Here is an 11,659-nt window from a genome sequence, read left to right as displayed (position 1 = left end):
GATCGGTGGCAGGGGGTTGAGAGACAATGTCATTTTGTGAACAGATCTTGAGGGTTTCACAACAAATATCTTGACTCTCCATTCTCTTTGGTTCTGTGAGCAATGGTTTCCAGTGAGGCAGGAAAATGCCCCCCCCCCCCCCCCCCATTTAAAAGCTATTCTGTGTATAATTTGATTCATATTAAAGCCTGATTATGTTAGAATCTTTTAAAGGTGTGTGGGGGTGAAATCTCTCTTAAAACCAAAATAAAAGCTAGACATTTTAATCACCTGCTTTGGGAAAATCTTCTCACATGGGGACAATGCCAACGGACCCCCACAAATTGTATGGGTCTGAGTCTTACTACCCCAAATACAGGAAACTGTACAGCCAGTACCTGGGAAATCACAAGAAAAGCAATAAGTTTTGTACTAGTTTGTTACTTGATAGTCTGACCCTTCGAAGACCAGGGATGAGCCCTTTCTGGGTTTGTAAATGTCATGTCAAAAGCTCCGTAGATGCCCTGCAACCCCCGAAGATAAGGAGCAGCCTTTGAAGAAGTATCCCGTGTCGCATTTGTTGGTTAAGTTTTATGTTCATATCCATTTGTTTTTAACTGTAATGTACTCTTATTTGAAGCCAATATTGGCAGCTAGATAGAAGATGACCATACAGTGCTGTGTAGAAAATCATTCAAGGGTGGCCCTTTGCCTGGCTGCAATTAGTTTTGGCTGTATATGTGGTTGTTAGATTCTTTAGCCTTAAAAATGTATACACACCGATCAGCCACAACATTAAAACCACCACTAATAACCACTAATATTGTGTAGCTCCCCCTTGCGCTGCCAAAACAGCTCTGACCCGTTGAGGCATGAGACTCCTCCACAAGACCTCTGAAGGGTCCTGTGGTATCTGGCACCAAGACGTTAGCAGCAGATCCTTTAAGTCCTGTAAGTTTAGAGGTGGGGCCCCCGTGGATCAGGCTTGTTGTTCCAGCACATCCCACATCCGCACATCCCTCCATCGGATCGAACCCTAACCCCAGTCATCCACATGATGTAGAAGAAAACGTGATTCATCAGACCAGGCCACCTTCTTTTGTTGCTCCATGGTGCAGTTCTGACACTCACGTGCCCATTGTAGGTTGGTAGTGGACGGGGGTCAGCATGGGAACTCTGACCTGTCTGCGGCTTTACAGCCCCATACATAGCAAACTGCAATGAACTGTGTGTTCTGACACCTTTCTATCATAGCAGCATTAACTTTTTGACCAATTTGTGATACAGTAGCTCTTCTGTGGCCCGTGCGCAACAATGAACCCTCGGGCGCCCATGACTGTCGCCGGTTCGCCAGTTGTCATTCCTTGTAAAATTTTTGGTAGGTACTAACCACTGCATACCAGGAAGACCCCACAAGACCTGCTGTTTTGGAGATGCTCTGACCCAGTCGTCTGGCCATCACATGTTCCATTTTCCTTGTCAAAGTCGCTCAGATCCTTACGCTTGCCCATTTTTCTTGCTCCCAACACATCAACTTCAAGAACCAACTGTTCACTTGCTGCCCAATATATCCCACCCCTTGACATATGGCATTGGAATGAGATGATCAATGTTATTCACTTCACCTGGTGGTTTTAATGTTGGTGTATATTTCTGTGCTTTCTGTGGAGCGTAAATACAGGCCCAGTTTACATGCTGCAAAAGAAACTGAGGCAGATTCACACCAGAAGAAAGAACGGGTACGAGCATGGGCCCGGAGCAGCACCTCGTAAAGCGTCTGTGATTTACATAGCTTTGACTCTGGAGACGCACTGCGAGGCAGCTTATTTATGACGTGGCCCTCTTCCCTGCAAACGGTCCCTGACTTATCCCTGGCGGTCGAGTTGGGCTAATTAAAACCAAACGGCAGGAATCGGGGGAGAGGTTTTAGCGAAGGCCCACTCGACACCGCCACGCACAGCCTCTGGAGAATGGAATATCCAACCAAAATAAACGTGTGTGTATCACTCAAAATAAACACAAAATAACCACCCTGCAGGGACATTTGTGGAAGACCTATTGGCAGCTGTATATGATATGACAATAGATAGATGGTCTCTATGGTAACGACACTATTTTATTTGTATTTGACAAGAGATAGATGGTCTCTATGGAAACTGCACCATTTTATTTGTATATGACAATAGGCAGATGGTCTCTATGGTAACTGGACCATTTTGTTTGTCCATCAAACAAAACATCTCATTATAGATGTAACAAAGACCAAAGTAAGAACTACATATTGAAATGACCATCAGAATAAGTTTATTTGGCCAAGTGCATTAACATATACAGTACAAGGAATTTGTTGTGGTGAGTATTGCTGTACCGATAATTAGCATTAAAAATATATATAATAATACAATTAAATAAGCTTAACAGTCTGGAAGAAATAGGCAAATATACAAAAATATTTTAAAACAAAGAACAGAAACAATAATAATAATAATAATAATAATAATAATAATATACAAATTATACAAAGTGCGATTCCATGCACAATATAAATTATAGGTATAGTTCCAGGTTATAAGCTGTAATACTATGCTATTACTTATTACTATGTTATTAATTTGTTATTTTCATATCAAAATCATATGACAAGTATCCATCAATACGTTTTGTGGTGGGCATAGAATCCTGTAAATGGCCCAGATCCCAGCGAGAAGTGACTCCTGAAATGAGTGGTTTTGGGAAAACCACGGTGGTGGAAGCAGTAAAAAAAAAAAAAATATATATATATATATATATATATATATATATATATATATATATATATATATATATATAAAATAAAGACGACAGAAAAGAACTCAGTCCTCTGTATTTGTTTATACTGCGGTCACAAAACATCGGATGTGCAGAGTAAAACTGTGCGGGTACATTATGGTCTGTCTGCCGATGGGAGGCGGCCCGCGAAGTCCCAAAATCTGGGAAGCCATCATTCTTCTCTCGAAACACGAGAGTGAGTGAGGCGACTGCTCCACATTGTCTCCTCATGCCGCAGTATAAGTTGTTATTTTGTGGCTTCCTTTGAGCCGATCTTTGTTTATTGCTGCTTCTGAGAATGTAATCAAGGGTTTGGACACAAATACATCCACATACACGAACAATAAATACACACTTTTGGCATTGTGGCCTGAGAAACCAGCGGTTCCTGTAGCTGTTCCTGTATGTGCAATATTTCCATTGATCGTATACGGTCAAAGTGCACGGTGTGACACGGGGCCAGGAGACTCGGTGATGGGTCCTGACATATTGATTTTTACAATAAGGAGTTTTGTCAGAAAAGAGTAATTGCTTCCAACCATGGATCTTTTTGTTATGTTCTTTATAGGGATTCAACAAGAAAACTAGGAAAAGATGTGAAACGAGAAGAAACTTGAACAAACCAACAGGTGCATACAATATTACAGGCAGGCAACATGGTTAGAGTTGTAGTTTTTATTCTTAGAGCATTTCTTTTATAACCTGTAACAGCACTGTGCCCTGTGCATTGAGAAGTGTCACAGTGAGAGTTTGTTTCTTTGTTTCTCATGTCGGAGGCCAGTGGAGACATTTTTAGCTTGGCACCCTATTCCTGCAATTAAAATGTCTGCAGAATATGAGCATCCAGCATGGGCTGTTGTACTCTTCCCTAAATAGACGACAGCTTTTTGTTGGCGGTCTCCTTTCCAATTAAACTGATTCTGTGCTGAGACTCATCAATTACTGGCCCACACCCACTCCAGTCCCACCAATAATTAATGCCGGTTCATCAGACCAGTCAGAGAGCTGCCAAATGGGGAATAACAGCATGAATATGTTATTCCATAATTAAGCATCCAAGACTCAAACAATGTGAATTGCCGGTTTTGATCCTTAATTGTTGTTGTTGTTGTTGTTGTTGTTCTTGGGTTAATAATTTCATTATTTGTGTAACCATCCTAAAATATTACCAATTGCATGCTATGAACAACAAATCCATTGCAATCAATCAATTGCAATTCCTTTTACTGACCACAGAACATATAAATGACATTTACATTTCAAAGTAAAAGGTTTTTTTTTGCTTTTTTTAAACTTTCACTTTGTTGAATGCACCTGAAAGCCTCAGTGCCTTAAATAAGAATGTTAATCAACTGTCATCCTTACATACTGTACCAAAGGACTTTCATAGACTGCTTTTTTTCAGATTTTTGAATTTACCTGACCATTTGCCAAAGCCAAGGTAATGATAGACTGTCTGACAAGTGGTTTCTAAAGGGACTTTATTTAGAAACCTCTGTAGAGCAGAGGTGGAAGATCCGGGTTCAGAGGATAAAAACTCCACTACTCTGGGATTTTGAGTCAACCACGTGGATTCACTAGTTTTCACCAGCCCAGAGGTCCAACTGAAGGAGTGGAATCAGCTGAATCAGGAAGTTTTAGCAGGCTAAAGCATAAAGGAAGTCAGGCCAAAGTATTAGGTTGTTGTCCTAAAAACAGAAAAAGTGCCCGAACTGTCTGAATGTGCGGAAATAAAGAAGAAATGTATTGAGTTTGTTGAAGTATAAATTAGATCAGGTTGTAAAGAGTCCGAGGTGTAAGCTGCCTCAGCTCAGTCCTGTATCCAGCCTCCAGGTTTTTTAGAGTTAGGGCCCGAGCTGGAGAACCAGATCTCTGGAGGCCCCGAGTTGACAATGCCACACTTCTTCCAGGGAGTTTGGGAAAGAGGGAGAGCGAGGCAAAGGAAGCAGCCTTGACTTCTGGCTGCCGTCCATCCCCCAAGCCCACTGCCAGTGACCCTCACGAGGGATTTATACATTTTATATGTTTACGCACGCACACACACACACACACACACACACAATGTCACTCCACAAGCGGCGCAAAGACGGAGCCACGAGGGTGAGTCCTCACATCGTAGCCGTTATTAACCTTAACACACACCGGTGATAGCCCTGGAACTCCTGGTGCGTGGTGTCATGTGTTTTCCTAGTGGATTTCTGCACCTAATATAGAGTGCAGGGGCATATTGGTGAAGGGCTTCGCCGCAGGAATGACATACTGTAGAATCCCTCCTTGTAATATTTAACCCCAGACAATTTTTATAGCGTTGGAATGTTATTTTTGTGTTCCCGTATTTATACTGGAGCTGGTGGGCGACATATTATCTTTGGGGACCTGGTCGGACATTTAAAGTGTGACCTTTAAAAACATCAGTTTGACTGAGGGGGACTCTTTCTCGTTCAAATCCCGGCTAGTTCAAATACGTCAATGTAACGACAGGAATTCCTAAGTCTGTCATTGGTGTTTTCCAACGTAATAATTTCACAGGACATGGTACTGTGGCAGCCAAAACAAAGTTGTCTTCACTTGTTGCTAAACCACCTAAATCGACCTCAAAAGCACACAAGCTCATTCAAAGTTAATCAATCAAAACATAACAGCACAACCTCCAGTGTGATAGAGCAGCTCCATAAAGAAGGCTATTTATCAGGTAATGGTCATTTAAGGAAACTGGTTATGATTTTTGTCATTCGCTTGACTCTACAAAAAAGAAAAAAGTTAATTCAGGATGCAATAACAGAACCGAGGTGAAAGCTAAAACATTGTGATATTAACTAAAGAGGGGTGATACAGAAAGTAAAATGTCACATGTTCGACGGGAACTTACTGTTAGTGATGCACCATGTATAAAACCACAAAAAGTCTCAAAAGAATCTTTGTCTTTGTCGATAAGCTGTTCTTTGTTGACCTCATTGCAGGTTAAATTGAATTCAAGCACAATAATTGGACATTATGTCATTTAGGAGCTGCGTTAGATTAATTAATTTATTTATCAAAAATTCAAAAAAATAAAAAATAAAAATAAAAAATAGTCTCGGAAGAAAAGCCTCAAAAATAATCCAACAATAAGATGTGCTCTGTGAAGCAAAAAAAGGGCTCCCTATCTAAATACTTACAGTAATTCTATTTAACCAAGGAATTATTATTTTTTTTTTTTTTAAACACCTGGAGAATTTTTTGATCATTTGGTCTCCAGACCGCTGGAAAACAAAACACAACAACCATAGATACCATCAGTGAAATCCTGTGCCGCCTTGACTTTACTTTGACTTCTGCTGGAGATCCACAAGCTACTTGTCTCCATCCCAGATAGATGTCAGGGCCATAACAATAGCACCAGGGCAATGATAATCAGGGGAAACAAGAGGAGGAACTGCTGCTCTGAAAACACGACTTGGGTCAAAGGAAAGAAATACAGGGGACATAGAGAGAGAGAGAGAGAAACCTTTGGAAGCTATTATGGTTTCTATTAGTCAATTTCCCTTGCTGTGCGGAAACAAAACAAGCCCTCGCTTATATTTCAAAGAGATGTGTGTCCAAGAAAAGAACGCTACAAGTCAGATTTCCCACGGTGGCACCCTTTATGGGCTTGAGTCCCGGACATAACATTTGAAAAGCAGGTGGGTGGGTGTTTGCGACAGAGAGTTCCACAGGGAAAGGTGCGTCTTAGTTCGAAAGCCCAGGCAAGCTGAGGTGAAGAGCACTGCAAGCTGAGGTGAAGAGCACTGCAAGCTGAGGTGAGGAGCACTGCTACGGTCACAGAATGTCGAGGATTTCAAAATCCTTATACCAGACCAGACGTTTAAAGGGAAGTGACGTGACGATGATGATTGTTATAATTGTTGTTGTTGTTTCATATTATTATTATTATTATTATTATTGTTATTGTTATTGTCACATAGCACGTCTGTAGTGAGCCAGGAACACTCACTAACTGCTGTAGTTGTAAAATAAATGTTGACGTGCATTTAAATTGGTTATTTTTGTTTTTTTTTAATGTTCATATTTAAACGTAGTGTTGTTGTATATTTATGTTTATGTTTATACATTCATTTAATTTAAACTATTTCAACGTGAATGTTGTTGTATATTTATGTTTGTGTTTAAACATTCATTTAATTTAAACTATTTCAACTTGAATGTTGTTGTATATTTATGTTTATACATTCATTTAATTTAAACTATTTCAACTTGAATGTTGTTGTATATTTATGTTTATACATTCATTTAATTTAAACTATTTCAACTTGAATGTTGTTGTATATTTATGTTTGTGTTTATACATTCATTGAATTTAAACTATTTCAACTTGAATGTTGTTGTATATTTATGTTTATACATTCATTTAATTTAAACTATTTCAACTTGAATGTTGTTGTATATTTATGTTTATACATTCATTTAATTTAAACTATTTCAACTTGAATGTTGTTGTATATTTATGTTTATACATTCATTTAATTTAAACTATTTCAACTTGAATGTTGTTGTATATTTATGTTTGTGTTTATACATTCATTGAATTTAAACTATTTCAACTTGAATGTTGTTGTATATTTATGTTTATACATTCATTTAATTTAAACTATTTCAACTTGAATGTTGTTGTATATTTATGTTTATACATTCACTTAAATTAAACTTGAATGTTGTTGCACTTCGGGATGGCTTCAACATGTAGTCAAGCTGAAGGAAGTAGCGACACTGTGCGGCAAACGTGTGGCGTGTGGCTCCACATCTCTGCGGCGAGGGTGCCGCGGAGCGAAAGTGACGTCGCGGTGACACCTCTCTGACGTCACCAGTCACCTCCGTCAGAAAGGTGGGGGCAGGACGTGATGGCACGACCCCCCGCCTCAAAACCAGGTTCTACCGAGATTTGAACTCGGATCGCTGGATTCAAAGTCCAGAGTGCTAACCATTACACCATAGAACCACTGGCGGGGGCGCGCCGCGACTTAGGGGGAACCATAAGTTATTTTCATACGCTGACGTCGAACGTATTGCGCGAAAACAAACAAACAAACAAACAAACAAACAAACAAACAAACACCACGACGCAGTGTTTTTATGACACAGTTCCAAATGGAAACAAACGCGTCAGCATCTCGGGGGCGGTCAACATTGCGGAAGGCAAACGAGGAGACGCATTTTCAACCCGGAAAAACGTCGAACGCCTCGGGTCGAGGGGACCTGCGCGCAGCACCGCGTGGATCCGCCGCTCAGACGCAGCGCACCGGGCGCCCGAGCGCGACGCGCCGGCCGATCCGAACGGACGAAAACAGTGCGGTTCCGCGGGTGGACGGAGGATGGCGATAGAACGCAGTTGTCCGCCTTGTCGCGCACACGCACTAAGTGGCCGGAAATCAAGTGGCGTTCATAGTGACGACGGAGCTGAATGGCAAAGTAAGCCGCTTCATTTCATCACTATTCTGACGAAAAACAATTCGCCATTCTGTGACACTGCATTTTGTTCCTCTTCCGTCCTTCCCAAATGACGTAGATATTTATCTATTACAAAAACATCCAGATAGATAGATAGATAGATAGAGATATTACATAGAATAAATTACAATATGCAATTAAATTAAAAGAACACATAAGTAATATAAGTAATAAGTAATCGTATTCAAGGTTCAAGACTCAAGAGGTTTATTCGTCACATACATATACATACTTTCATACATACATGCAGTGAAATGTAATAAATGGGGTAATAAATGTGTATACAGTGCCACACACTAAATCATATACACATTCAACCAAAAACTCTGTGCATGCAATGTCACGCGCGCGCGCGCACACACACACACACACACACACACACACACACACACACACACACACACACCGTATATCAGCTAAGGGGTCAAACATCCAACAATCCAAACATGCTTGCAGACTCATTAGGTCGAGACTCTCTGTGTGAGAGTCCACAGAGTCAGTGTCATTTGCAAACCACTACTTAAACACTTCCTCCCGCTCTCTTGTCTTTGTGGAACAAGCGTCTGAATTCAAATGCAGTCTCTGAGGGTGTCATATTTTGCACTTCATGGCTGAACTTCGCGGTTTCAATGCTTTGACCTTGCCTGAAGTATTCAAGCGCAGTGCATGAAATCAGAAACCATAAAGGAAGCCGATCTTCTTTTCTTCATTATTACATCTGTGGGCTCCGCAGAGCATTGCGTCGGCCGCCTGGCGCTTTCATAAAAAGGAAAAAAGAAAGGTGTGATGCTGAAATGAGACCTCGCTGCTCTGCTGTAGAGTGACACAAATCGCCCCGTTCTATTTCGGCAAGAAAATAACATCAGCAAAAAAAAAAAAAGCCAAGGTGGAAATTCCTTCTTTCAAGGTTACAAGAGTTAAAAGTTAGGACATGGATAACATTGTTCCTTTTCTCCTAAAAAAGCAGTGAGCGTTATTACAGAGTGTGTGCAGTATGTTGACGCATGTGCAGTGCTTTAGTATCGATCTGCCTTGGATCATATGTGTGTTCCAGGAATGGAGGAGTCTCTGGAGAGAGTGGGGGGCATAACATGAAGGCAGAGAAGTGGAATTCCTGAGTTCCCAGATACACAAGCCTGTGGGCGTGAATGTGTGTGTGTGTGTGTGTGTGTGTGTGTGTGTGTGTGTGTTTGAATGTGTGCGCGTGCGCATATGTGTATGTGTGTGTGTGTGCGCGCGTGCGTGTGTGTGTTAGTGTGCTTGCAAGAAGCTATTTGTATCTGCTTGCAAGGGAAAGTGCAAGAGGTGTGTATGTGTGTGTGTGTGTGTGTGTGTGTGTGTGTGTGTGTGTGTGTGTGTGTGTGTTCATGTGTGCGTGTGCGTGAGCGTGGCTGCTGCTGATGTGGGTCATTACCCCTTCTTTCCCCCAGGGGCCATGCAGCAGGAGAGGGGGGGGGGTGTAAGGGAAGTGTGTGTGTGTGTGTGTGTGTGTAGGGGGGGGCGGTGTAGAGAAAGAGGAGGGGGTGTAGAGAAGGAGGGGGAGGTTTCCCAGGGGAGTGAAGACCAATAAATCACTGTGCCGTCTCTGTGCTGACACCGGGCTTGTCTGATGAGGGGCTGGGGGGTGTGGGGGGTGTTAGGGGGGAGGGGGCGCCATGACAACACAGTGGCCTTGTCTCGCTGTCACTCAGCCCCACGCTGATCAGGGAACTCCCCATCCCACTCTCACTCCCACTCCCACTCCCCATCCCCGACACACAGAATGGGGGCTGCAGAGTGGGGTGATATTGGAGAATTTAGCATCAAGATAAGTGCATTCGATTTCACTCGGCGTCCGCAGAACACAGGACGAGGTGAATGAGTGTTCTCACTTCATGCACCCCACGAGTGGAACGGGATTCGGTTAAACGCGCCTCCTTTGAATTTGTTTCAACTGCATCGACAACCCGTACCTGTTTCATGACGTGGCGCCTCATTGGCACCCTTCTTCCGTCTGTAGCGAAGAATTACTTGATGCACGCTTTTGTTTTTTTATTTGTCTTCGGTCACATTAGGATCGTGAACATGTTTCCGGGATTGTAAGCAGAAAAACCTTTGAAAAAGAGAACTTTTCTCCCAAATTGGTCTTCCCTGGGAGAAAAAAAGAAGGTGAAATAAGATTAAAAACAAATACAAAAACACATTCAAGAATCCAACAGAGGTTTTCACATTGATCTTCATAGTCGATCAAATTGTGACATCACATTGTGAGTGATGTCACATCTTCTCCCGACTACACAACCACGGGTCACAACAAAATCGTAATATCATGATGATGATTATAATAATAATTGATTTGCCAGCCCGGGGTGAATGTGTGTGTGTGTGTGTGTGTGTGTGTGTGTGTGTGTGTGTGTGTGTGTGTGTGTGTGTGTGTGTGTGTGTGTGTCTGTGTGTGGGTGCGCGCGCCGCTCCACCCCCACTCCCAACCCCAGCCCCTCTTGTTCTCCTGTGATACCGTTTAGTCACCAAGAATTCTCTTTGTGCTTTGTAGTTAGTCGTCAAGCGAGATCACTCCAGTCTGATTCGTGACATCCAGAAGGATTACACACACTGTGTCGCTTTCATCTCCCAAAATATGGCACCTGGATTTAACCCCCCGGAATACCCCAGTTTAATCACAGCAGATTGAAGAAAACAAGTTGATCAAAATGACATGGTATAGACTGTTCATATTATGCCTTGGTTGTGGAATGTGAAATAGGGAAATGAGTGTGTGTCACTGGGGAACATGCTGCAGACACAAGCCAGCAGAGTGAGACAAAGAACAGATAGATTTTGTGTTGAGCATTCATTCCCTTGAACAGTGGTGGTCAACCCGTGGCCCGAGGACATGTGGTCCATGGTTCCCAGGGTGCGGCCCGCCAACAGATAATAGAAGAATTAAGAGTTGTGGATTGAGAAAAAAGTGAATATAATTGTTTTCAATTCAAAACATATATTTTCTGAGATTAAGCCTTGATTTCAGATTTTCTTTTTTTCATATTGGTCAAATAGGTTAATCAAATATTAAGCTTTTGTACCATTTTGGGATACTTAGTGCTCTGTGGGCCACAGAAAAAAAAAACCCTAGGTTAAAACCAGGTTGGCCTGCACCGGCCCACAACATGTCCAGACAATGTTGCCAAACAATGCTTCCTGTCAGTGTTGCCCAGAAAGTTGCACGCTGTATCATCAGTCTACGACTTTGCTACTGACATTGAAAAACTCGTTTTCAACGCTTCATTCACAAAATTCCCTCCTTGTGTGTGTTTTTTCCTGCTCTGTGATAATGATCTGCCTTTTGTGCAAACCTCTTGCGTAAACATGTGACTATAAAGGGAGGCTTCTCCTCCAGGCCTTTTCAGTT

This window comes from Zeus faber (assembly GCF_960531495.2).
Source record: "Zeus faber genome assembly, chromosome: 1".
Taxonomy (NCBI): Eukaryota; Metazoa; Chordata; class Actinopteri; order Zeiformes; family Zeidae; genus Zeus; species Zeus faber.
The sequence above is the reverse complement of the archived record's forward strand: the minus strand, read 5'-3'. Positions refer to the sequence as shown.